The sequence below is a fragment of the Antechinus flavipes genome, chromosome 3 (assembly GCF_016432865.1).
Source record: "Antechinus flavipes isolate AdamAnt ecotype Samford, QLD, Australia chromosome 3, AdamAnt_v2, whole genome shotgun sequence".
In the NCBI taxonomy this organism is placed as follows: domain Eukaryota; kingdom Metazoa; phylum Chordata; class Mammalia; order Dasyuromorphia; family Dasyuridae; genus Antechinus; species Antechinus flavipes.
In genome coordinates this window covers 415,886,684-415,912,956 of record NC_067400.1, presented here as the reverse complement: position 1 = coordinate 415,912,956, position 26,273 = coordinate 415,886,684, and the positions used below count along the sequence as shown (strand labels likewise).

Sequence of the window (26,273 nt, the reverse complement as noted above, 5' to 3'; positions counted from 1 at the left end):
CCCCCCCATCTTTCTAGCTTCAATTTACACAACTTTTATTTCTCTCTTGCTACAATATAGACAGTCTGATCTTTTTTCTGTTCCTCAAACGTGACAATCCACATCTCACCTCCACATCTCCCTCTCTTCTTTCAAGACACTATCTTGAACCAACATCTTGTAGAAGAAGCCCTTCCTGAGCTTCCATTAATGAATTGCTCACCTGTAATTATAGGGTATACTTATTTGTATTTATTTCTTCCTGTTTATTTTGTATTTGTACAAACACACACTATACATACATACATACATATATATATACATATATATATATATATATATATATCTCCCACACACATATATACACATGGCGGGGGGAGAGACAAAGAGAGAGAGAGAGAGGGAGAGAGGGAGAGAGAGAGAGAGGAGAGAGAGAGAGAGAGAGAGAGAGAGAGAGAAGGAGAGACACAGAGACAGAGACAGAGACAAAGACAGAGAAATTAAAAAATTTCTGTGGATGCCAAGAAAGTTAGATTCCTTCCATCAATATCTCTATTCCAGGCTCATGATCTATTTCCCATCTGTTTCCTTTATAAGTGGTCATACATGCCTATGACAAAATCATTTCATAATAATGACATTATTTTGAAATTTAAATTTTTAAATAAAATTCAGACATTGAAATTACACACTATTTTAAAATTTCTCTGGCCATATGTTACATATATACTGAGACTCATTGGAGCTAATTGATTTGCTCAAGGTTGTACAGATCCTTAATGCCAGAGGCAGGATTTGAATCTAGGTTTTCCTAATTCTAAATCTCTATCCATTAATAATAGCTATCATTTATTATAATGCTTTAAGATTTGTAAAGCACTTTACAAATATCATCTCATTTTCAGGCAGAAGTTAAGTGACTTGTCCATAATAACTCAAAAAATATTGGAGTTGGAGTTGAACTCAAGTTCTCCTGACAAGTCCAGAGTATTATCTACTGCACAACCTAGATATCTCTGCTATGTTGCTTCTGAGTTTGTCATTTAATGGGAAAGATCATTATTTGGCATGCCTCATTTCTCAGTGATATGAGTAAATTAGGTTTTCATGAGATGTAGTGGATAGACAATTAACTTGGGCTCAGGAAGACCTGGGTTTGAATCCCAAAAATAATCATTGTGATGATGACAATGATGATGATGATATATGTTATCAATCAATAAATGTTTATTAAGAACCTACTAATTACTCAGCTACTATGAATATAAAGATAAAAGTATAACAGAGTATCATAAAATCAGGGACATAGAGCTGAAAGTAATCTCAAGGGGCATCTAATTAAATCCCCTCATTTTACAGATAAAGAACCCAAGTCTCAGGTGGTTAAGTATTTGTCTAAAATCCCACAGGTAAGGAGCTTACATTGTACTGGTAGAAATTAGATATATTAATGTATACAAAATAAATATAAGGTGATTTTGAGAGAAAAGGTATTAGAAGCTGAGGGGATCAGAAATGCTTCATTGAGGAGGAGACATCCAAGTTAAGCTTTGAAAACAAGTAGAAGTCCTAAGAGGTAGAAATGAAGGTGGAGTGCAATCCAGGCATGGGCATGGGGAAGGGAGAGAAAATGAGGGAAATTAAACTAGAGCCAAAGTTTATGAAAGAGAGGAATATATAATAAGACTGGAAAGATTAATATATTTTGGCAACTTTCAAAAAAGTTGGCTTCCTTGGAAAGGTAGGCTGTGAAAGGTTAAGAATGCGAAACAAAGGTATTTATATTTGATAGGGTAATGAACCAGTGAAGTTTACTGAGGAAGAGTGACATGGTCAGGTTTTCACGTTAGAAAAAATATTGCAAGATATATGGAGAATGAATTGGATGGGGGAGATGAAGCAGGAAAACCAATTATATAGCAGTAGCTTTGTGAGTGGAGGAAAGAGGCAGATATAAGAATGGTTGTGGAGGTAAAATCAATAAGATTGGCTACTGATTGGATAGGAGGGTAAGGGAGAGTGCGTAGCTAAGGATGACTCTGAAATTTCCTTCCTCTGTGACTGGAAGAATGGTGGTATCCTCAACAGAAAAAGAGAGGTCATTTTAAGATGAAAAGGAAATAAGGAGAATCAATTCATATTTGCACATATTAACTTTGTGATGCCTTCAGAATATCTTGTCCAAAATGTCCAACAGATATTTATGACATGGGACATGGGACTTAATATATTTGAGCCTCAATTTCTTCAGGTCTAGTGTCAGATAGAGAACAGAATTCTTCTAGTGTCTATCTCACAGAGGTGTTGCTAAAACACCATACAAATATCAATTGCTATAATGACATATATTTAGGAAAGATTATATATAAATATAAGACATATAACTTCATATCTTTTGTGGATTAAGGACATTTCTATGTAAAAGAATTCTATGTTGAATCATTTGGGAAAAAAAAATCACCCTAAATTGATATTTCTTCTTACATTGCAGTAGTCACATGTAGTGTTCTTGTTGGTTTTCTGAAAGTCTTGGAGCAGCCTTCCTTTCAGCAGATTAACCACCACAAGAATAGCCAAGTGTTAAAGTCCAAATCCTTTATTACCCTTCCTGGGGCTGGGCAGCTTTCTGGAGAGTCTTTCAGACAAGCTTGGTCTCAGTGGGGGAAGTGCAGGAGGCCAGCCACCATGAGGCTGATGAAGATGGAATGAATCTGTCTCCTTGGCTCCGAGAGCTTGAGCTCCCGTCTTCAGTCCTCTTGTCTTCTCTGGCTCTGACTCTGGCTGAGTTTGTCCCAGCTTTATCATAGGTGTGAATCTTGTAGAACTATATTAAGTACTAAGTACATGTACTGAACTAGAGAACTATTAATCACCTTGCTAAACTAGATAATTATTGTCTTATCAATTCCACTCTTAATACCTTGTAAGAATCCTTGTTTCAGAGTTCTGGCCCATAACAGGCACACTATTTTTGTTATTCTACTTCACTTGGTATTAGTTGTTGTTCAGTTGTTTTTCAATTATGTCCAACTTTTCGTGATCTCATTTGGGATTTTCTTGGCAAAGATGCTAGAGTGGTTTGCTATTTTCTTCTCTAGTTCATTTTACATGAGAAAACTGAAGCAAACAGGATTAAGTGATTTGTCCAGAATCACACAATAAGTTTTTGAGGCCACATTTAAACTCAGGTCCTCCTTATTCCAGGCCAGCACTCTGCACTATGGTGCCATGGAACTGCCCCAATACACAGGAATAGGTTCTCTGAAAGAGAGCAATTCTGGTACTGAGGACAGAGCATAGATTCTGCAGTCGGAGGATCCAAGTCCAAATCTTGCTCTTCATACTTGTCTACCTCCTACTGAGTAAATAAATCTATCAAGCTCTATTCTAATGAGATCTATTCTAATTCCAAGATCCTGCCTATTTATAATGTCAATTGTACCCAGGGGTAAAAAAGAGACTAACTCTTGTTAGTTGTAGATTGGATTTTTGAAGGCTGAGATTTAAAGGCAGATTGAAAAATAATTGGTAGTTAAATTCATATTGTACCTGCTCAATTATACATATATATGTATGTATACACACACACATATATGTATATATATGCACCTACATATATATATGTAATATTCTAAGGTAATTAATTACACTAACAGTAAGAAAACACTCAGGCTTTTTTTTTCTTGCAATGGTGATAGATTTCCACTAACCTGCTATCTCTGATTCTGGCATAAAAAAAAATACATACATTTGTAGGAAAACTTGCTTCTGTTAGGGACATCCTCAATGAGTATCTAGGATCTAGTCTACTGACCTAGTTTGTGATCCTTAGATTTCCTCCTACTAGTCTCTCATTATTTGAATTCCTCAGACACAGGAAAGTAAATACAGGAAAAGAGATGACACCAGAAACAATACTGGTATTGGTCCAAGTCACTTGGATGTAGATTAAGCATTACTTTATAGTTCAGCTTGTTTTAGTACTATCTATAAGCATCATTCAGGAATTTTTCATTATTGACAGGAAGGGGAATCTGCCTGTAGCTGAAAGGGAGGGGAAAAGAGGGGTAGAAAGGATTTTGAGAAGAAAAATAAGTGTCATTGACCTTTCAGCCTGAAAAAGAAATACAGATTATGATGTAAGAAAGTACCTTCCCCTATGATTGCAGTAAAGAAAATCCTGCACCAGCAGGTGGACCCAGAGTCAAGCTATTTGCAGGTGAAATGTATAGTATTGGGAATGTTTCTTGCTGCTTCTAGATCCTGAGATTTCCCCCACTTCTCTGCCTCATTTCCACCCAACTAAGACTTTCTAAGACTATCTGAAAAACTGTAATGTGTAATATGAAGTGTGACATATCTCTTTTTAGTATTTTCTTCAGATAGCATATAAAACCAAAATGATTCTATATTTAAAGTAAATCCAATCTTGTTCAAACTGAGGTCAGTGTTTTCCACAAAATTTTCTCTGAGTGAAGCTAAAAATTTGGTGGACATTTTTTTCATGTTCACAGAAAAATTACTTTCCACTTCTTATTCTTTTATATTGAACCAATTGCTCTAAAAGTAGTAAGCATGGAGCAGTTGAGAGTGACATTGTGAAGGTAGAAATGTCAAGACTTGACCTTTGATACCAATCAGGTGACCATTGCTAGAGAACTTACTTCGGGTTCTTACCATCTCTTATCAAGGGTATGGCAACCATGACTTGATTAGGCCCACTAAAGTAAACCTCTCTCCTCTTGAAATCATCTTCTATTCAGCTGCTGAAATAATGAGTTTTCTTATTGTAGGTCTAGGATAAAGTATTAATTTCTCTGCTTACTTTTTAAAAGCCTTTTGCAATAGCCCAAACTTATATTACTTCTTTTCATACTCTATAATCTAGGTAAACTGGCCTTTTTTGCATATAGTTCTTCATCTTCCAGATCTTTGTGCCTAGGACTCTCTTTTTTCTCTTCACTCCTTGAAGAATCCCTTATTTCCTTCCACATGCATCTTTATCAGAAGTTCTTTTCTGGATTTCCACAATTATTTGATTTTTCTTGTTTTATTTTTATTTATTCCATAAGTATTTATATATGTATTATGGTCTTCTCTAATAGAAGGAAGCTATTTGAGAGAAAGAAGTATTTCATTTTTATTTTAGTGCCTCAGCAACGTAACAGAACTTGGCACATAGAAGGCACTTAATAAATATTTGTTTGATGTTTATTTCTATGGTTTGTTCTTCGACCTTGTCATTTTTTATAACCTTAGTAGTTCCTGAAAAAGTTAATTGATTCTTCATCCTATCTTGTGCTATTGTGCCATTTTGTAGGGTTGCTCAAGCCATATTTCTTTATTTCTTTGCTTACCAAACAATTTAGACTTTTAGTTCTCCTGCCAATCATTATTGCCTTAAGCCTTAGGAAAATTTATTATACTTGAGGGATGCAGGTGGAGACCAAGGATTCTGGTCTAGTACCTTCACATCATCAAACTATCCTTCAAGGATGTCTGGTTTGTTACCCAAAGAATTCTGACCCACTATATCTAATCTTGCTGATGGACCCAAACAATGAACATAGTTACAGGAGGGAAGAAGAAAATTGTTACTAGACCCTCATTCCCAATATCCAATCAATTGCATTGTCTTTCGCACCTACCTAGCTCTTTACTCCCACAAACTATATGAAGGCTTGTAAGCCCTACCTCAAGGTCTTTGGTCATTGAGAGAAGTAACTAATCCAATTTATTGGTCACTGCTAGCCTAATTGATCATGTTCAGATCATTGTTTCTCACTTTACTATAATTTTCAAATGTAATATTACTCTCTATTTAGGGTTATATCATTTGCCTACATTTTCTTTATTGATTACTGTTTTATTGCATTAGAGTATAGAATATAATTTTTAATATTTATGCCTTTTCATAATTATTCATGATTTTCTTTCCAATGTAGAATTTGTTCAATTTTTGCAAAAGTAATGTGAGATATTGCCAAAGATGTATATTCTCCCACCCTCTGCCTGAATCCTGACTTTGATGCTTAGCACCTGTGGGATTTCAGGAAGTCTTCAGTGAGCCTCAGTTTTCTCATATGTTAAAAAAAAAAAAAAGAAGGGCTGAACTAGATGATATTTAAAGACCTTCTATTTCATAACTCTTGGATTATTGTTGCCACTGTGCTTTTTATCAATTAGCATCATTTAACAAAAGAAAATTCTAAAAGTAAGATTTTTAAATAGAAACATTTCTTTAATTTTTTTCTATTTCATGGATGAAACTACATAACACATCAATGATCCCATATTGTTAGAATAAAAGTCAGTCTTTTTTTTCATAAACATATTGCAACCAATAATGGAACACAAGGATCTGAGAAGAATGCAAAATGATAGGTTATCTGAAGGGTAAGGAAAGAGCTATGATAGGAAGAAGTACTAATGATGCCTTAACAGAAGACATCATTAAGAACTAGTATGACTTGGGGCAGCTAGGTGGATCAGTGGATAGAGCACCAGCCCTGAAGTCAGGAAGACCAGAGTTCAGATCTGACCTCAGACACTTAACACTTCCTAGCTGTGTGACCCTGGGCAAGTCACTTAACCCCAACTGCCTCAGGGGGGAAAAAAAGAAAAAAAAAAAAAAAAAAAAAAGAACTTGTATGACCAGAAAAGAAGGTGGACCAATCTCATATAAAAGAGAAACTGGGAATTCAATGTTGGTACCCTTGAGATATTAAAAAACTTATTCTGCTACTATTACACATTGGAATATAAATAAAGGAATAATAAGAAGAATTCCACAGGTTTAGGAGACATAGAAGAGTTACAATCTACTTTAGCAGAAGGTGTATTCATTAAATAAAAATGATGATAGCTAACATTTTAAGCTTTTATAAATAAATAGGTTTAGGTTTACAAAGTCCTGTACATATATGATCTCATTTGATAATATGGTTAAAATCACAGATCCAACTAGATGGCTCAATAGAAAGAGTTCTAAACTGGAGTCAGGAAGACCTAAATTAAAATTCAGCCTCAGATATTTAGGAGCTGTGTGACCCTGGGCAAATTACTTTACCTCTGTTTGCCTGTTTCCTTATCTGCACAATGGAAACAAAAATAGCATCTAGCACCTTTTCACACACACCAACCCCTCCCCCTCTTCCTTCTCCCCCCACGTACCTTCACTCTCTTTGGTCTATCTCTCTATGAAATCATCAGCTCCCATGGTTTGGATTCAAATACCACCTCCATAAAGGTGACTCCCTAGCCCTCTCTTCTGAGCCTCAATCCTGCATCACCAACAGCCTACTGAACATCATCACCATCATCACATAGGCAGGATTTAAATGGATCTTTAGTTTTCAAGTTTGTAAAGTGCTTTATGTTTGCTATCTCACTTGACCCTCAATATAATCTTCTCAGTAGGTGATATTATTCCACTGTACAGATGAAGAAACTGAAGTAAAAGAAGGTAAAGGACTTTGCTTAAATTCACACAGTTACTAAGTGTCTGGTCAGATTACAAACACCTCCTGACTAAAGATCTCTACCCTGTCCACTGAACTACCTGGCTGCCTACAGAACATCCCTAACTAGAAATCATAGGCATCTCAAACTCAACATATACAAACAGAACTCTTTATCTTTCTCTTTAATTCTCCCTTCCCTCTCAGTTTCCCTAGGAGGACAGCTCCATTCTTTCAGTTATCCAGTCTCAGAATAATCAATCCCCCATGTGTGGTCAATTATCAAGTTTTTTTGGTTCTCCCTCATCTCTCTTAAATCTGTCCCTGTTATCTGCTCACACCATGACCATCGAAGTTCAAGCCCTCTTCATCCCATGCCTGGATTACTGCAATAATCTCTCCTTCTGGGTTCCCTGCATCCCCTCTTTCCCCTCTCTAATACATCCACTATATAGATGCTCAAAGTTGGAATTTAACAAATATTGTTGTATTGTTTTTACTGTACTGGATGGCTGGTTTCTTGCCTGTCACAACCTGTACATAATAAGTCAAGCAAGTCAAACCACCATCACCATCATCCCACCACTGTTTCTCCTTAAATTTTGATCGATACAGCTCAGGACCCTGAATCCAAGAGCCCCATTAATTACCCAAACTGCTTCTAACTCAGACCCCAAAGACATTATTGGGGGGAGAAATCATTGTAAAGGAGGAACCCTACTTTCTTCTTCACCTCCAGCAACAACTGCTAGCCAACTGCTACCACTATCCCTCTGCCCTTTGCAAAGACTGGTCCTGCTTCCAGTCTGTGTCTCACAACCATCATCATGGAGAAGGTGGCAGCCATCCCTAGCAACTGCCAACTGACTACCAGTCAGTGTACTCCGCCCCCAAATGATCCTGGCTGAAGCATCACTGCACTCTGAGACAGCTGAGAGATAGGAAGCAGCCTGTACCAAGCAGGACATACCACAAGGACTACCTTGATCAGGACCTCTTACTCCCTGATGGAAACGACCCAGGGTCCTGAGCCTGAAAGGCTTTGGAACAATAGTGCTTCTATATACAGTGTCGAATGATTCAACATCAGAAACTGATATGACAATAGAAAGGAAGACGCATTGCCATCTGCTTTGCTGCTGCATCCTAAGGCCCATGGGACTTTTCCATCCCATGCAAATACTTTCCATATGGGTTGTTTCCCCTATCAAAATGTGAGCTCCCCGAGAGTAGGGATGTCTTTTTTATGTTTGTTTCCCCAGCTCTTAAAAAAGGCCTTGCATATAGTAAATGATTAATAAATGTTTTATTCATTCATTTCTAAACAAATACAATATATGTGTTATATATGCACAAACCAAATTATTATATCATTTTGAACTTCTCATCATTCTAAGTACAAAAATGCAAGAAATATTCTTATCTACAAATACAAATTTTTAAAGCAAAAATCATTATATCACTCCAAAAAATCGCTAACTAATAAGAAGACAGTCATTAAATATATAGACTATAAAAATCAATATATAAAATAAAAAAAATAAGGGATTTGTGAAAGCAGGACTACTGGGTTATGAAAATAATCTCTTTATTGTATTACTTCACTCTTGGATTATTGTAATTACCTTCTTAGTGGTCTTTTTCACCCTTTAAAACCTGTTTTACACACTAATTTCAGATGAATCTTCTTCTAACACATTTCCATACTATCTTAAGTTTTGCTTTACCCTGACTCCTGTTTCCTACCTACTGTATACTTAGACCATTGATTTCTGGGTTTGCCTTGACCATATTGCCTACCTAGTTTTGTCCCCTAGTAACTGCTGGATTCTTCCATCTTTGTTTGAATTCCCTTGTTCTGTCTCCTTAATCTTTAGCTGAAACCTAAAGCTGTGGGCCAACCCCATAAAGAGTTGTGTAATTGAATATGGGGGTTGTGAAAGTAAAAAAAGTATCAAAAATTCTCCCAAGATTTAATTCTTTAAGTAAAAATAAATAAGCATATCCATCGCATTGGCATTCAAATTTGCTTTTGTTTTTAATAAATGGTAAAATTGGGGGTAGTTAGGTGGTTCAATGGATAGAACCCCAGCCCTGAAGTCAGGAGGACCTGAATTCAAATCTGGCCTCAGACACTTAACACTTCCTTGCTGTGTGACCCTGGGCAAGTCACTTAACCCCAATTGACTCAGCAAAAAAAAAAAAAAAAAAGGAAAGAAAATTATATACATATATGTACATATACACATCAAAGAATTGTTTTAAAATAAATTTCTTTATGATTTATTATCAGCAAATGTTTGAATTGCTGACCTATTTTGTAAACCCTATTTTGTATCTTGGGGTCGCATAAAAATTTCCTTTGTGAAAAGGGTTTGTGAATGGAAAAAGTTTAAGAAACCCTGGGCCAAAGGACACCATGACAGAATTTGTGTTTAGCCTGTTGTATATGTTTATGTACCTGGGCCTCTGTTTCTATGCCTGCAAATGTTGACTTGTGCAAGTTTCTAGAGCTAGATTTGTAAACCACTTGAGAGCATCCTCTACACTCCATTACTGTATTCTCAAAAGATGCTACTCATGACCTACTAGGTCCCCAAATACTTGAAATTTTTTTCATATAGAACTGGCCCTTTTAAAATGTTACTTTTCACAACAGGAGACCATTCACACAAATATGTCTGCAGTTGACGCTAAAAATTGGAGCTGCAACCTCAAAGTTAAAGTTTTTATTAAAATGACATTTGGAAGTCTACTAATTACCAAGGTTTTGAATTTTTCCCATATTAAAAAATCTCTGGTCTATCTCTACTCAACGTATCTCTAGCTACCACTAGGTGGTGTTTTTGTTCAAGCAAATTCCAAATTAAAGTCACGCTTTGGTCTCAGTTACCTCAGAAAAGGAAAGGTAATGTAAAAGCAGGAACACTAAATGTATTTTCCCATTCAATGTTTTCTTTCCTATTAATCTCAATTTGCAAAACTGGCAATGAGCTAGATGAAAACTTTGCTTTATTCAAAAGTTAGGAGTTATTCATGGTTCTATTTGTACTGAAACAAAGGGAAAGACATATGACTCTTCTCTGAAGAAGAATTTGGGGTTGGAAGAGGAAAAGGGGGAGGAAGCAAGAGTGGAATGAAGAAGGGAGATGACATCTTGCCTTTTTTCCCTTCGGATGGCATCTAATCCAAATTGCATTTGAATAAGAATTCTCTCTATAGTTTGCAAAGTGTTTTACATATATTATCTTATTTCCCAGCAACCCTGTGAAAAAGATACTTATTGTTATCCCAACAATGGGGAAACTAGGCTCAAAGAGGTAGTTGCTTGTGGCCGTGCAACTAAATGGAATCCAGTGCATCTGAACACTAGTCTGAGTATTTACTATATCATGAAAGGCTTTACTTGAAGATGGCTAGAATTTATTTTACAGATGAGGAAAATGAGGCAAAAAAAGGGGTAAGTGATTTGCCCAGAGTCACCCGGTTAGTAATATCTGAGGCCAGATTTGAACTCAGGTGAATCTTCCTGACTTCAGTCTTAGCACTTTGTCCACTGTACCACTCGGCCCCTTCTCTAATCTTACACAATTCCAATTGCTTCAACAGATGCTCCTAAGACATGAGCTCAAAAGAATACTTCAGTGTTTTGCTCTACCATATATATTTGAACTTATTCACTCATAAACTCTTCAATGAGAATAAATTTCTATTTAATATCAAAGAATATTTATTGTATCAAATATTCCATAAAGAATATGAAAATGTCCATAATGCTGAGATTGTACCATTCTTCGACCCTCAACTGCTTCAACTGAAGAAAACTTTTTGAAAGAATATGAGGGACAGCTAGGTGGTGCAGTGGATAGAGCACCAACCCTGAAGTCAGGAGGACCTGAGTTCAAATTTGACCTCAGACACTTAACACTTCCTAGCTGTGTGATCTTGGGCAAGTCATTTAACCCCAAGTGCCTCAGAAAAAAAGGGAGGAAGAAAGGAAAGTTGGTCATTTCTTATAGAACTATAATATTACATAAACTTTATATACCATAATTTATTCAGCTATTCTCCAACTAATGGGCATCCACTCAGTTTCCAGTTTCTGGCCACTACAAAAAGGGCTGCCACAAATATTTTTGCACATGTGGGTACCTTTCCCTTCTTTAAGATCTCTTTGGGATATAAGCCCAGTAGTAACACTGCTGGATCAAAGCGTTTCTACTGCTGGGTCAAAGGATATGTACATTTTGATATCTCTTTGGACAAAGTTCCAAATTGCTCTCCAGAATGCTTGGATCCGTTCACAACTCCACCAATGTATCAGTGTCCCAGTTTTCCCACATCCCCTCCAACATTTGTTATCTTTTCCTGTCATCTTAGCCAGTCTGACAGGTATGTAGAGGTACTTCAGAACAAACCTGATTTTAAGAATGGCTCTAAGGAACATCTTTCCAGAAATAAAAAGTTGGATGGGGAGAATTTTCTTCTCCATGGTCTTTCAAGTTTCATGATCCTCTGGCCCTGGACCTTCCTCCTTCCTCATTAAGCTTCAGTGACTACTGGTGTGATCCCATCACCACAAAGACCTCTTACCATAATTTAATTTTCTTCATCGTTGCAACTGCAAGATTACATATGATCAGGGTAGATTGCCCTCATTGTTCTGCTTGGTCTACTCATCTAAACCACATAGAACCTTAGCAGTGATAGGACCCAGAGATGGCTTTCCCAGAAGCAGCCTCTACATCTCTGTTCCCTGTCCCATGTGCTAAGGCAGTTAGTGGCCTTGAAAGGGGAAAAAAGCTTCAAATAATGTGACAGCAAATAATTCACAAACAAGTCACTCAGATGCTGCTCTATTAGAATAGGATTGATTTAAGATGGGCAGAAGCAGCTACACCCAAAGAAAGAACACTGGGAGATGAATATAAACTACTTGCATTCTTGTTTTTCTTCCCGGATTATTTATACCTTCTGAATTCAATTCTCCCTGTGCAACAAGAAAACTGTTCGGTTCTGCACACATATATTGTATCCAGGATATACTGTAACGTATTCAACATGTAAAGGACTGCTTGCCATCTGGGGGAGGGGGTGGAGGAAGGGAGGGGAAAAATCGGAACAGAAGTGAATGCAAGGGATAATGCTGTTAAAAACTACCCTGGCATGAGTTCTATCAATAAAAAGTTATTAAAAAAAAAAAAAAAGAATAGGATTGATTTTTTGTGTGTATGTCCTAAGAGTTGAATCTCTGACCTTGGTCAGTTATTTTGTTAAGAAGAGATTTTTTTTCTCCAGTTAAATAAACATCTGAGTCCTTACAGCTATGCTTACTGATTGACAGAAATCACTTAGCTGATTGTGACATTAGTCAGTTCCAGCTGTAATGTTCAAATTGGAAGGATGCTTAGAGATCTCCTAATATGCTGTGCACCCACAAACTTCTAGCCTTGAGCAGGAATACAAATTGACCAGTTTTACCCTTCCCTTCATGTAGAGATCTCAGATTCATCTTTGTTTTTTTTTTTTTTAATCAGGCTTTTTTTGAGGCAAAAACAACAAACCAGAATTTTGCTGTTGTCAACAAAAATTTCCACAGCATATATCCTATGGTTGTGTAAGCTGTTTCTTCAGATTCTTTTTTATATGCCAAAACTTTAAAATTTAAATCTTGATTTAATAACAGTAAATTACATACTACAGATTACATTAAAAGAGTACCAGTCTTGGACAGCTGGGTGGCACAATGAATAGAGCACCACCCAGAAGTCAGGAGGACCTGAGTTCAAATTTGACCTTAGACACTTAACACTTCCTAGCTGTGTGACCTGGGGCAAGTAACTTAACCCCACTTGTCTCAGAAAAAAAAAAAAAAAGTATCAGTGTGAAGTAAGAAAAACTTATCTCCTGAGTTCAAATCTGTCTGCAAGACACTTACTGTGTGACTTTGGGCAAGTCACTTAATTAGTTTGCTCCTCCATCATCTAGAGAAGGAAATGGAAAACTACTTCAGTATCTTTGCCATGAAAACCCCAAATAAGGTAAGAGCTGGATATTGCAAAATGACTTGAATAGAGCAGCATATCCATTTATGCATTCCCAGTAAGTGTCAAATTCAAATTTCCTGTATGACCTTGAGAAAAAACAAAAAAGAAAAAAGGGCTAGTTCAGCAATACTAACAGTTCAATCAATTCTGGCCATTTATTCTGTATTCTACCTCCACACCTCCCAATATTTCCCACCTTTGCAAAGAAGAGAAAGAGGTCTATTCTTTATATTTTAACCGCCATGCTGGGTCATTATACAGAATCAAGTTTTGATTTTACGTTACTATTCTTTGCGAATACATGGTTGTAGGCTTGGTGTGTTGAAGCTAGCTCAAACTGATTGTGAAATTTTCAGTATGAGCCTTTATACCTCATCAATGAGCAAATGCTATAAACTGAGATTTGATTTATTGTTTGGTTGATAGCTAGACTTAAGTAATGGAGAAAATATTAACAATGTAGATTAAATATTAAAGTGTGCCCTGTATACTATTTCTTTTCTCTTTAGGGACCTGATTGTCAAAACTTTTAATGGCACACCTGAAGCTGTAGTATATAGTATTTTGTTTTCTTGGTTCTGCTTTTCATTAGTTTATATAAATCTTCTCGTGCCTCCCTGAATTTTTGGCTCCCCTATTTCTTACTAGGCAGCAAAATTCCATTATCCCATTACAGATCTTGTTCCATTTTACAACTTGCTCAGCCATTTCTTAATCGATGAGCACTTACTTTGTTTACAACTTGTTGCTACCACAAAAAAGTGTTGCTATAAATATTTTCAGATATGATTCCTTCTTTCCATCTTTGAGTAGAGTAGCCTACATTTCCATATTTCTATAGAATCTTAAGGTTGACAAAATGCTTTCGTCCTAATAACTATGGAATAGGTAAAACAAATATTATTATCTCTGTTTTGTATAAAGGCTTAGGATAAGTTTCAATGTAATTTTCTGAATGTTATCCAGTTATTTGTTGTAGGAGGCAGAATTTATATCTAGGTATTTTCTTGCTCCAAGTCCAGAGTTCTTTTAACTATAAAAAAGTTAACATTTTCAAATTTGTTTTATAATAATAAAGCATTTAATAAAAATTTTAAAAATATAACTTTTTGATAAATTATGCATTGAAGTACTCCTAATTAATGAATAACCATTCCAATGTATAAATATATAAGCAACAGCGTTTTAAATTTATTTTCTTTACCCTCTAGAGAAAGGATGCTGATTATCTTTGCTATGTCATTAAATTTTTTTATATAAGTCAAATTCATGAATATAGATTTTTTTTTTCATTTTATAACATGGGAAATGTGTTAACCTAAAAAATTTGGTTTCCATACTTAATGGTTAACATAATAGGAACTTTTTTTCAAAGATTTTTTAAAACATTTTTATTTTCCCTAGTTACATGTAAATCATTTTTTATATTTGTTTTTAAGACTTTGAGTTCCAAATTCTTTCTCTTCTGTAATGTTCTTGTGGGTTTTCTGGAGGTTTTGGAGCAGCCTTAGTTTCAGTAAAGTAATCACCAGGAGAATAGCACGTGTTAAAGTCCAAATTCTTTATTGCCTCCTTGCCTGGGCCTGGCTATTGTCTTGAGGCCTTTCTGACAGGCCTTGGTCTCAGTGGGGAGAGCAGGACAAGCTAGCCAGCACAAGGCTGGAAAGATGGAAATGAATTTATCTGAATCCAAGGGCTTGTGCTGATTCAGCTTCTAGCCACCACAAAAGTGGACAATGGAATGAATCTGTCTCTCAGTCCCACTTTATATGCTCTATTTTAATTACATCATCATAGGTGTGACTCTTGTAGAATTATATTAATAAGTACATGTACTGAACTAGAGAACTATTAATCACCTTGCTAAACTAGATAACCATTGTATTATCAATTCCACTTAGTTAGCATCTTGTAAGAATCCTTGTCTCAGAATTCTGGCCCTTAACACTCTTCCTCCCCATCCCACATGTGAAGTTATTCAAACCATTTCCATAAAAGTCTTGTGAAACAAAAAATAGATCTCCCCTTTCCCAATAAAAAGCCCTCAAGAAAAATAAAGTTAAAAAAACTGCTTCACTCTGTATTCAGACAATCAGTTCTTCCTCTGGGTATAGAGAGTATTTTTCACCATAAGTTCTTCAGAGTAGGTTTAGATCATTGTATTGCTAAAATAGCAAAGTCATTCATAGGTGATTATACTGCAACATTGCTATTACTTTATACACAGTACATTTCACTTTGAGGTCGTGGAAGACTCTCCACATTTTCTGAGAGCATCTTGCTCATCGTTTCCCATAGAACAAAATCATCATACATGAGTGTACAACTGAAGGAGCCTAGGATGGAATGGCTAACTTTGCATTGTTGGGATAGTTCGATAGTGTTTGCCTCCACCTGGCACCTTGGGAGTTGTCCATGGGGGTTTCCTTGGCAAAGACACTTGAAACGGTTGGCCATTTCCTTCTCCAGTGTAGGCCCATTTTATAGATGAGGAACTAAGGAAAATAAGGGCTGTGACTTGCCTAGAGTCACACTAGTAAGTGCCTGAGGTTGTATTTGAAATTAGATCTTCCAGTCTTTCTTAGTCTGCTGCTCCATCCTTCCATTCAGGAAGATCTGTATGTCACTTACTCTCTCTAGGTCCCAATTTCATCTTCTATAAAATGAGAGTTGACTTAGATAATCTTTAAGGTCCATTTCACCTCTAAAGTCTATTAGCCCATAATACCCCTATCTACCTGCTATACCTTTCTCCTGGTGGCTAGGGGGTGCCATAGTGCAGAGTGCTTTATTTGCAGTTAGGAAGACATCTTTCTGGGGTCAAATCCAACCTCAGACACTTATCAGCTGTGTAATCCTGGGCAAGTCACTTACCTGTTTTATCTCAGTTTCTTCATCTATCAAATGAGCTGGAGAAGAAAATGTCAAAGCACTCCCATATCATTTGCCAAGAAATCCCCAAATGGGGTCACAGAGAGTCAGATATGAATGAAAAATGACTGGAAAAAAAAAAAAGAAAGGAAAAAAAAAAAGAAAAATGACTGAAAACAACTGATACAGAGTACACTTGGATAGAGCGCTGGCCCTAGAATCAGGAGGATCTGAGTTCAAATCCAGACTCAAACACTTATTAGTTGTGTGATCCCAAACAAGTCGTTCTTTGCCTCAGTTTCCTTATCTGTAAAATGATCTGGAAAAGAAAATGGCAACCCCCTTCACTATCTGCCAAAAACAAAAAATCCCAAATGGAGTCACAAAGAGATGGATGCAAATAAAAATAAAATAACAATGTTATTAATAAATTAATAACCTAATTAATTAATCAGGCAATTAATAAATACTTTTTGACTTGACTTGAACCAAGTTCTAAGGTTTGTTCTAGGCAGAAAAGCTTGATCATGGTGGACATTGGAACAATAGGTCTATGGCACCTCAAAAGGATATGGTATACATTGAATTTAGTGTGTCTCTTTTGCCAAAAGATTGATCATATGTTTCTCATTTAAAAAACAATTAATAAAACTTTATTGAAAATAGAGTAAAATAAAGAGCAGTCATAGTTTAATATGAAAAATTATTTCAGTTCAACAAATATAATGGGTTATATTTACATAGTACTCTGAGATTTGAAAAACTCCTCACAAGGACCTTCTATGGTAGGTCTGCAAGGCTTATTATCTTGATTTTTCTAAGTACAGTGCTGGACATGGATTCAGAAAGACCTGAATTCAAATCCTTCCAGCTGTTATACTGGACAAGTTATTTGACCTTAGTTTTTTCATATGTAAAGCTATATATATGTATATATATTTAAAAGCACATTTGTTACTCATAATAGTCCTGAAAGGTAGGTGCTATTGCAAACCTTAAAATGCTATGTAAAAGTGCTATATAATTACAAGCTATATCTCTATATAATCCTATGTATTATAACCATATATAATTGTAAATTATATATAATTATAAAATAATTACTTTACAAATGAGGAAATTGAGAAATAGAGAGGACAAATTTGACCAATTAGTGTCAGTTGAGTCTTGCATTCAGGTCTTTCTTGATGTCAAGTCCAAAGCTCTCTCCACTAAATTACACCCCTAAATTCCTAGGGAAGAGCCAACCACATGCAAGGCACTGGCCTCCACAGTGAAAATTAGCTGATGTTATACTGCTCAAAAATATCCATCATCATACATTTGTCTGACATCAGTGATAGCATCACAAAAAGTGATATAGAAAACTCTGGGCTTGTGGTGCTCTTTTAAGTTTTGTTTACAGTAAAAATGGTCAGACTAAACTCTTAAAATATTTTTATTGAGCCTTTCATTAGAAAAAATGTAAGTGCAGGGAAACCTTATTTTGCATTTAAGTACTATACTTGAATTTTCCACAGGCTGCAGGCAGCTATATTTCCCTATAAATGGTAACAACAATTTATGTTGGATAGGTAGTAAATGCTGATTTTGTTTTACTGTCTGTACAGGTGAGGGAGGGCAAGAGAGGGCAGAATAATTAAAACATTCTGGGTTGGTCTTTCTTCTTGCAAATCTCTCAGATTGTCTCATTGCTCACTAAATCAGATCACCATTGCTGAAGGGTGTCACATATTTTATACATATACATAATACACATATTACACACACACACACACACACACACACACACACACACACACATTGCAATAATCATTTTTGGTTCCACATAATAAATAACACTTTCCCCTTCACAGTAGAGAATTGGGGAACTAAAAGTCTGGAATATAGTACAAACACCAAAGATAAGGTCATTTGGCATACTGATTCTGCTTACTTGTTTTTGTTACAAGAGAGGTTTGATACTGGAGAGATTGAAAATGGATATAAATAGGTGTCTATAAAATAAAACAAATAGTCAATCACAAAATTGAGTTTAAAAAGGATTAGTTCTTAAATTTTCTTTTCTTTTTTTTTTTTTTTAAGTTTTGGTTTCCCTATCTCACTCAAGTTTGAAGTGCAGTGGAACCTTTGAAATATATAGACCCTTTGACTTTTTTTGTTTCTGAACTGGGCTAGTTTGACCCTCCTTAGGTTGTCTCTTGGCTCCTCATATTAGTTCAATTCTGTGCAGATCAGGTTTAGCTCTATTGAAGTGATCCATCGTTCTTAGTCTACTGGATAGTAGAGATTACAGCCATGGGCCTCCACAACTAGCTTGGCTGTTTTCACGAATTCATTTTATTATCTATTATGAGGACTCCAAAACTTCTATCTTTTCATTGAAACTCCAGGATCATTCTTCCAAATACCTACTAGAGATTTTTCATTTGGATATTTCTATTGCTCTTTGACTTTAAAGCTAAAATGAATCACTACCTACCTCCAAGCCAAACTCCCCTTCTACTTTCTTCATATTCATGACAGTGCTATTCTCCTTATCAACTAGACTGGAGACCCATTTGACACAACCATCTTATTCATGATTCCTATCCAGTCAATTCTCAAATCTTGATGATATTTCTCATGATATCCATTTTGTATTCATCCCTTCCCTCAATGCCCCCCCTTAGCCAAAGTCTTCATTATCTCATACTTGGCATAGGCAGGTAGGTTGTGCAGAATTCTGAGTCTGGAGTTAAGATCTCAGTTCAAATCCGGCCTTAGACACTCACTAGTTGTGTGACCCTGGGAAAGTCACTTATCCCTGTCTGCCTCAGTTTCCTCATCTGTAAAATCAGAACAATGATAGCACCTCCCTCCCAGAATTGTTGGAAGGATCAAATATGATAAAAATTGTAAAATGCTTTGCATGGGACCAGGCACAAAATAATGCTATATACATATTAGCTATTATTAATGCAATGGATTTCTACTTGAACTTAAAATCATGGAACTTCAGAATTAGAGGAAACCTTTCAAGCCTGTGATTGTAGGTTTCTATACCCTATCAATGAAGGCTTCTCTGATTAATCTTTGGAAATCTCTTACTTTTCTGAACTTAACACGTTGCACTGTACCTGGGACATGGTAGGTGCTTAATAAACTTTCAGTGGTTGATTGGTTGAACTTGTAACATTTACATAACATATTATTATGAACTGTATGATAGAATTTTATATTTTATTATGCTCTATTGTTATTTTATGTATATTACTGGAGTCTCCCCAAGTGGATTATATGTACTTTTGGTGCCCTTCTGGCAGGGAGGAAATTTGATAATTTAAAACAAAAGATTTATTATTTAAAAATTTAAATTATTTACATAATTATTTGACAGTTTCAATAGTCATACCTGTTTGTTTTTTATTCAAGATTTTAAATTATTGATAATTTTCACTTCTAAAATAGCTCACTACTGATGAGAAGATGCTTACTCAAAGCTTATGCTGATCAGTGAAGCAATTATTTATAACGATCATCCTGGAAGAATTCCTTTGATATTTTCAAGGTAAGAAACAGATTTTCATATTTTAAGTACTACCTTGTCATAAGTAGAGTACACTCTAGTCTGCAGGAAAGTTAATTACATCCAATTATAGTCTAATTGTTGTCTAGCAATGACATGAGAAGATTAGAATAGCTTACAACATGCTTAAAATAGAAATTATTGCTTTTCCTGCAAATTCTGATGAAGGATGGTGTCCCATGACTCTAGATATAACATTAATTCAGATACCATGATAAATATCAATGCTGCACAGAATGAGCTATTAGCAATTTATATAAAAAGAATGGCAGGTATTGAAATAAAATCAAAATAATTATACCTAGATTGTACTAGAGAAAAAGAACAAGTAAATCCATCTAGTGACTATTTCTTTCATGAAGCATTCCTTGAAAAGATTCTAGAACCTTTTGCCCACTTGTACTATCAATAGTTTGTGTGTCAGGAAAACCTAATTCTGGATTACTCTTATTCTCTCTTTTGTTCAACAGAGCTGGAGATCACAGAATTGAAATTAGTTGGCCCACTAAATTTTTGTGCTAATTTCTATTCGGTTCTCCTTGTACCAAGGTTAATACTTGAATCTAATTGACTTTCTATCCCCTGTACCACAAGGGATATTCCAAACTTTCTCCTTTTGTCTCAAATTTCCCATCCTACCTACCTCCACCATCCTCTCAACTGAGGACAGAAATTCATATATATATTCACTTATACTTCATCTTTTATTCCTATCTCACTTCAAGAAGTGGCTCCCCTAGAACAGTCTCTCCATATGCACCGTTGATGCCATCTTCCTTCTTCTCCAGCATTTTGTCATTATCATTCCTTCACTCTTAATTTTTAGTCTCCATCTGCTAGTTCCTTTCCTGCTCCGAATATTAGAAGTACTAGGTGCAATACTGACACAAAGATATTATAATTTTACTTTGAAGTATTTATTTCTTTTGCTTTCTGGATTAAAAAAATACACTATGTTAATTGATGCATCTTGATTCCTTGAATATATTTTAAAGTTTTAGTTCTTCTAGGGCTAAAAAATATCCCCACTTGACCCTTCCATCCACAAGACTCCTATATTGCTTCTTTCTCCACATTTGAGAAAGTCATCTATATTAGGTGCCTCTACTTCCTCCTCTCATTTTTTTCTAAGCCCTCTGCAATAGGATTTCAGACCTTATCATTCAACTGAAACTTCTGGGATTTCTTTTTTCGTTAAAACACACAATTATTTTGGGTGAGGCAATTAGGCATATATTAGCACCCACCTCCAAGCATATAATATACCTATTTACATCTTGCATTCCTCATTAAAATGTAAGTTCCTTTGTTCCTCAGTTGTTCCACTTTGTCCAACTATTCATGACCCTGTGGAGCATAGTCTGCCAACAGTATAGAGTTTTCCTGGCAAATATATTAGAGTGGTTTCCCATTTCTGCCCCAGTGGATTAGGGCAAAGAGAGATCAAATGATTTGCCCAGGGTCACACAGCTAGTAAGTGTCTGAGGCTGGATTTGAATTCAAGTCTTTCTGACTGGGGGGCATTTTCTACCCACTGAGCCTTCAAGGAGTTTTTAGGGCAGGCTACATTTCACTCATCTTTTATATTCAATGCCTAACACAGTGGTTGATGTATAATAAATAAAATTATTCACCAATTTTAAAAGCTTCACTACTGCTCCTGTATTCGTACCCTATCACTGACCAACCAATAAAGTTTTATTTAATCCATGAAAGATAAGAGGAATACAAATACAAAAGTAAACCACTTCTTGCCTCAAGGAGCTTATGAGCTATTAGGAGGGGAGGACAGTACTTAGATAGATATACTCAGATATAAAGGGATTTGAGATGGGGTATAAACAATTAAGAATGTTTGTGGCAGCCCTATTTGTAGTGGCTGGAAACTGAGTGGATGCCCATCAACTGGAGAATGGCTCAATAAATTGTGATATATAAATATTATGGAATATTATTGTTCTGTAAGAAATGACCAGCAGGAAAATTTCAGAAAAGCCTGGACTTACATGAACTGATGCTGAGTGAAATGAAAACCAGATTATATACTTCAACAACATACTATACTCTATACTAGAATATATACACACACACACACACACACACACACACACACACACACACATATACATACACTATCAATTCTGATGGATGTGACTCTCTTCAACAATGAGATGAACCAAATCAGTTCCATTTGTTCAATAATGAATAGAACCAGCTACACCCAGTGAAAGAACTCTGGGAAATGAGTGTGAACAACTCCATAGCATTCCCAATCCGTTTTTGTCCACCTGCATTTTTTATTTCCTTCACAGGTTAATTGTACATTATTTCAAAGTCCGATTCTTCTTGTGCAGCAAAATAACTGTATGGATATGTATACATATATTTTAACATGTATTGGTCTACCTGCCATCTGGGGGAGGGGGTGGGGAAAAGGAAAAATTGGAACAAAAGGCTTTGCAATTGTCAATGCTGAAAAATTACCCATGCATATAACTTGTAAATAAAAAGCTATTTTTTAAAAAGCAAAACAATTAAGAATAATTGAAAGAGCTCTTGAAAAAGGTGGCACTTTAGCAAAATCCTGAAAGGAGGTAGGGACTTTAAAGGGGCAGAAGTGAACAAGAACATTGTATATGAAATTTCATTTTTATTTATACCACGGAATAAGGCCTGTGCAAAGAGCATAGGGCCTTGAAATATGGCATATGTGAGGTACAAGAAGGCCAGCATGATGTGTTAAAGATAAAAATCTGAAGGAGGCCTGGAAAGGGATGCTCAAGCAAGATTGCAGAGGACTTTAAATGCCAAACAAATATTTCTATTTTAATCTAGATTTATTGTGGAGCCCCTGTAGTTTCGTATACAATTAACAGGCCTAAGGAGGGGAGGAGCCTGAATGCCGAGACCAATTGGGCTACTGCAATAGTTGGCAGCTAGGTGGCACAGTGAATAGAGTACCAGGCCTGAAGTTAGGAAGACATGTTCAAATCTGACCTCAAGCCTTGGGCAAATCACTGCTTGCCTCAGTTTCCTCATCTATAAAACAAGTTAGAAAAGGAAATGGCAAACCATTCCAGTATATTTGCCAAGAGAACCCAAATGGGCTTACAGAGAGTTGGACATGACTGAAATGACTCAACAATATTCAAGAGATGGTGAGTTTTGAATTAGTCTAGTTGTGGTGTGAAGAGAGATGCATATTAAGGACATCAAATCTGTAAAATTTGGTAATTGACAAGGTAAGGCAATTGAATGAAAATGAATATAAGATGACTTTTAGGTGGCGAACCTAGATGGAAAAATTAGTGGGGCCCTCAAGAGACACAGGGATAAGTGGAGGTAAGGTGGGTTTAAGGTTAGATTAGAACACAAAGTACAGTGACAATGTATAGTGACTTGATTGCCTGCTGTCCTTTGGTTGTTTTTTTTTTTTTTTTTTGGTGACTGAAGAAGTTTAATGTAATGCAACTTTTCAGTTCTAAGAGAACCTGTGATATAAAAAGAGGGAAAACAAAGAAAGGGGGACAGAAACTGTGGCGAGACTCTGAGCAGCCAGTACCTGGTGCCATTTAGTCAGACTTGAAGAGAAAAATAACTAGAACATAGATAATAACTTCTGAACCACAGAAAAACAGGGCTGGATCATACAAGCAATCAAGAAAGATGATATGCCAGTGAATTTGGTACAAGTGAACTTCCTCTCAGTGCCACCTCCTGAAGAGCTTGTATGTGTCCCTGGAGGTCAAGCTCTCCTTTGTGTTTCTCCAAGGCTTCTGGCCAGCATGCTGTAAGAAGTCCTGAGCTGCCTCAGATTGGGGTACAAACAGCAGGTACAATAGCTCCTGGCTCTGGCCTACCAGGATATCTAGCATGTGAGGGAGTCATGGGCCAGGCCAAAGCCTCTGGCAGTAGAAAGGGCCCTTCCCAGCAATGTTGCACAGAATTGTGAGTACCAGCATGCATACCATCCGATCCAAAGAGAGCAATGCTGTTCAAAAGCCAGGATTTTTTAGTGAGGTTATTGAGGACCTAGAGGCACTCAGGAACCAGGCTTGGTTGATGCTGGATGAAGAACTCCATGAGGATAAAGATGGCCACTAAAATTTGCTCATCTCCAAAATCCGCTTGGATCTCTACATGTTCTGCTCCTTTCTCTGCCAGCAAGTTACCAAAGCACTGAAGTACTGGGCAGGCTAACAGATCGAGTCCTGCATTCACAGATTCTGAGCAGCCCTAGCCAAGTCCATCAGCCACAGCCCCAGAATGAACAAAGCTCCTCCGGAAATGAAGAGTGGATTATTCAGCTGGCTGAAGATAATGTAGTGAAGGCACCAGGAAAACTCCACAGCAATTTATAGCCCCCAGTTCTGGGGTAGGGTGTAGAAGTCAAAGCATGCTCGAGAAAATGGCAGAGCCTAAGACAAAGGGAATGATTTCTTAAGGAGCTTCATTGGCCTGCAAAAGTTGTGACAGTGTAGGCAAGAGCTTCCAGAACAGCTGCATGGGAGGACGATGCATACAGAGTAAGCTGGAATAATACTTGTGGAAGAAGCTGCCTCCTCAGATTCACTCTCCACAGCCAGGTTACCTAGTGTATAGAGACATAACTCCATGAAGTCAGCACTGTGCCCAGAACAGTGTGAGCATAGGCATGTGGAAGGAAGATGGCTTCCACCACATTCGGCCCAACGGCATGGGCTCATGCAGACATTGAGCTGCCTCCACCTGGAGGCCATGCGGAGGCTGATTAAAGCCTCCTTCTCAGTTGCCTGTTGAGATACCCGGCTAAGTGTAGCACCTCCAGCTCTTCCTTGGGCTTGTTCTGGAACTCACTTCTGGCTTCTTCTAGGTCACCGTCCTTCAGCAATCTCTTGCTGACCAGGTGCTGTTCCCACCTGGCTTTCCTTAAAGCTGCCTCCTGCTCCTTCCAGTGATCCCGCTGCTCTTGCAGGTTGTAGCTGGGGGCCGAAGGCAGCCGCTGCAGTGATTCCACGTGATGCTGAGTGCTCAGAAGTCACAGGAGGATTAGACTGAGAACAGGCAACTGCTGCCCTTCGTTCTTGAAGACCAAAATGACATTAAGAGTCAAGTTATAATGTGTCCGACTAGCTGACTAAATGCTCTGCCTACTACAGGTAAGGAACAGATATTAACATTTGGGGTAAGAGAATCTACCCTAATTCACTTCTGCTCCTAGAGCACAGAACTTTTCTGATGAGGGCACACCATGATAGAAGATCCTGTGACAGTGTCTCCCATGTCTAAATGAAATGTGGGGCTTGGAGGGGAGACCAAACTTTAACATTTATTCTATGACATAAAAGAAAATGAAAAATAAGAAAGTTACTTAAGGTGTACTTCTGGAAAAGTTTTTATTAACTTAAAATTCATGCTTATTTTTCCACAAACATAAAGTGATATACTTTATATTCATAGGAAAAAGGAAGCCATACAATTGGCAAAGGTCAAGTTAAAATTCATCTGTCAAGATTTCTTCAGCAGGCTGTAACAAACAACCTCTTCGTCGTTTACTTAAATTATTTCTTTAGACTGAAATTGCTTAATCTAAAAAGAAATCTGCTAAAATGATAGTCTTCCTCCTGTATAACCTTTACAGGAAATGGAACCTAATAAAAAAAAAAAAGATTCAATATGTCAACCTTCATTTAATTATACCATTAGAATATTAAAATAAATTAGAAAGCTAAGCATCAAAAGGGTCTTTTCCTAATTATTAGAATTATGAGGTAATGTAAAGCAAATTGTCTTTGACTTGGAAAAGTCTGAATCCCAACATCAAAAGTATTATAAAATTAAGATATAACATGTAACCAAGACAAATTTTGGAGAAAAGAAATACAGCATAATAGGGATAGATTCAAGGACATGTTAGAGATACAGGATATTTTCTCCTTAGTTAGAAAGCTATTGTTTCAGAATGAGTTGAGAGGTTGAAGGCTACTGACAAGATTATTGATGCACCCAACTAGCAGAAAATGGATTTTTTCCAAACTTACATTTGTCAATATTTCCCATTACCATTAATTTTCAAATCAGAGGTTTGGCTTACCAAAATACACTTTTTGGTTTAATTGTTCCCATTGAGTATGAAAAGTGGGGATCTAATGTACGTTGAATGAATGAATGAAAAAATGCTACCTTGCCTGTCTCATTTGTGATCAGTGTAATAAATAGGAAAATTGCAAAATGACTACATATGAGGTATACATAAAAGCTAGACAGCAAAGTCAAAAGAAAACTATCTTTTAGCATGTTCCAGGGCTAAGAGAATGAGACTATAAAGACTGGTGGATTTAATGTCCCAGGATCTGAGTTAGAATTAAG

At 36.6% G+C, this 26,273-nt stretch overlaps 1 pseudogene; it reads right to left on the bottom strand.

Moving 5' to 3' along the window:
* Positions 1–22,214: 22,214 nt before the first annotated feature.
* LOC127557294 (transmembrane and coiled-coil domain-containing protein 6-like) lies at positions 22,215–25,964 on the bottom strand (annotated as a pseudogene).
* Between the last annotated feature and the right edge of the window lie 309 nt (positions 25,965–26,273).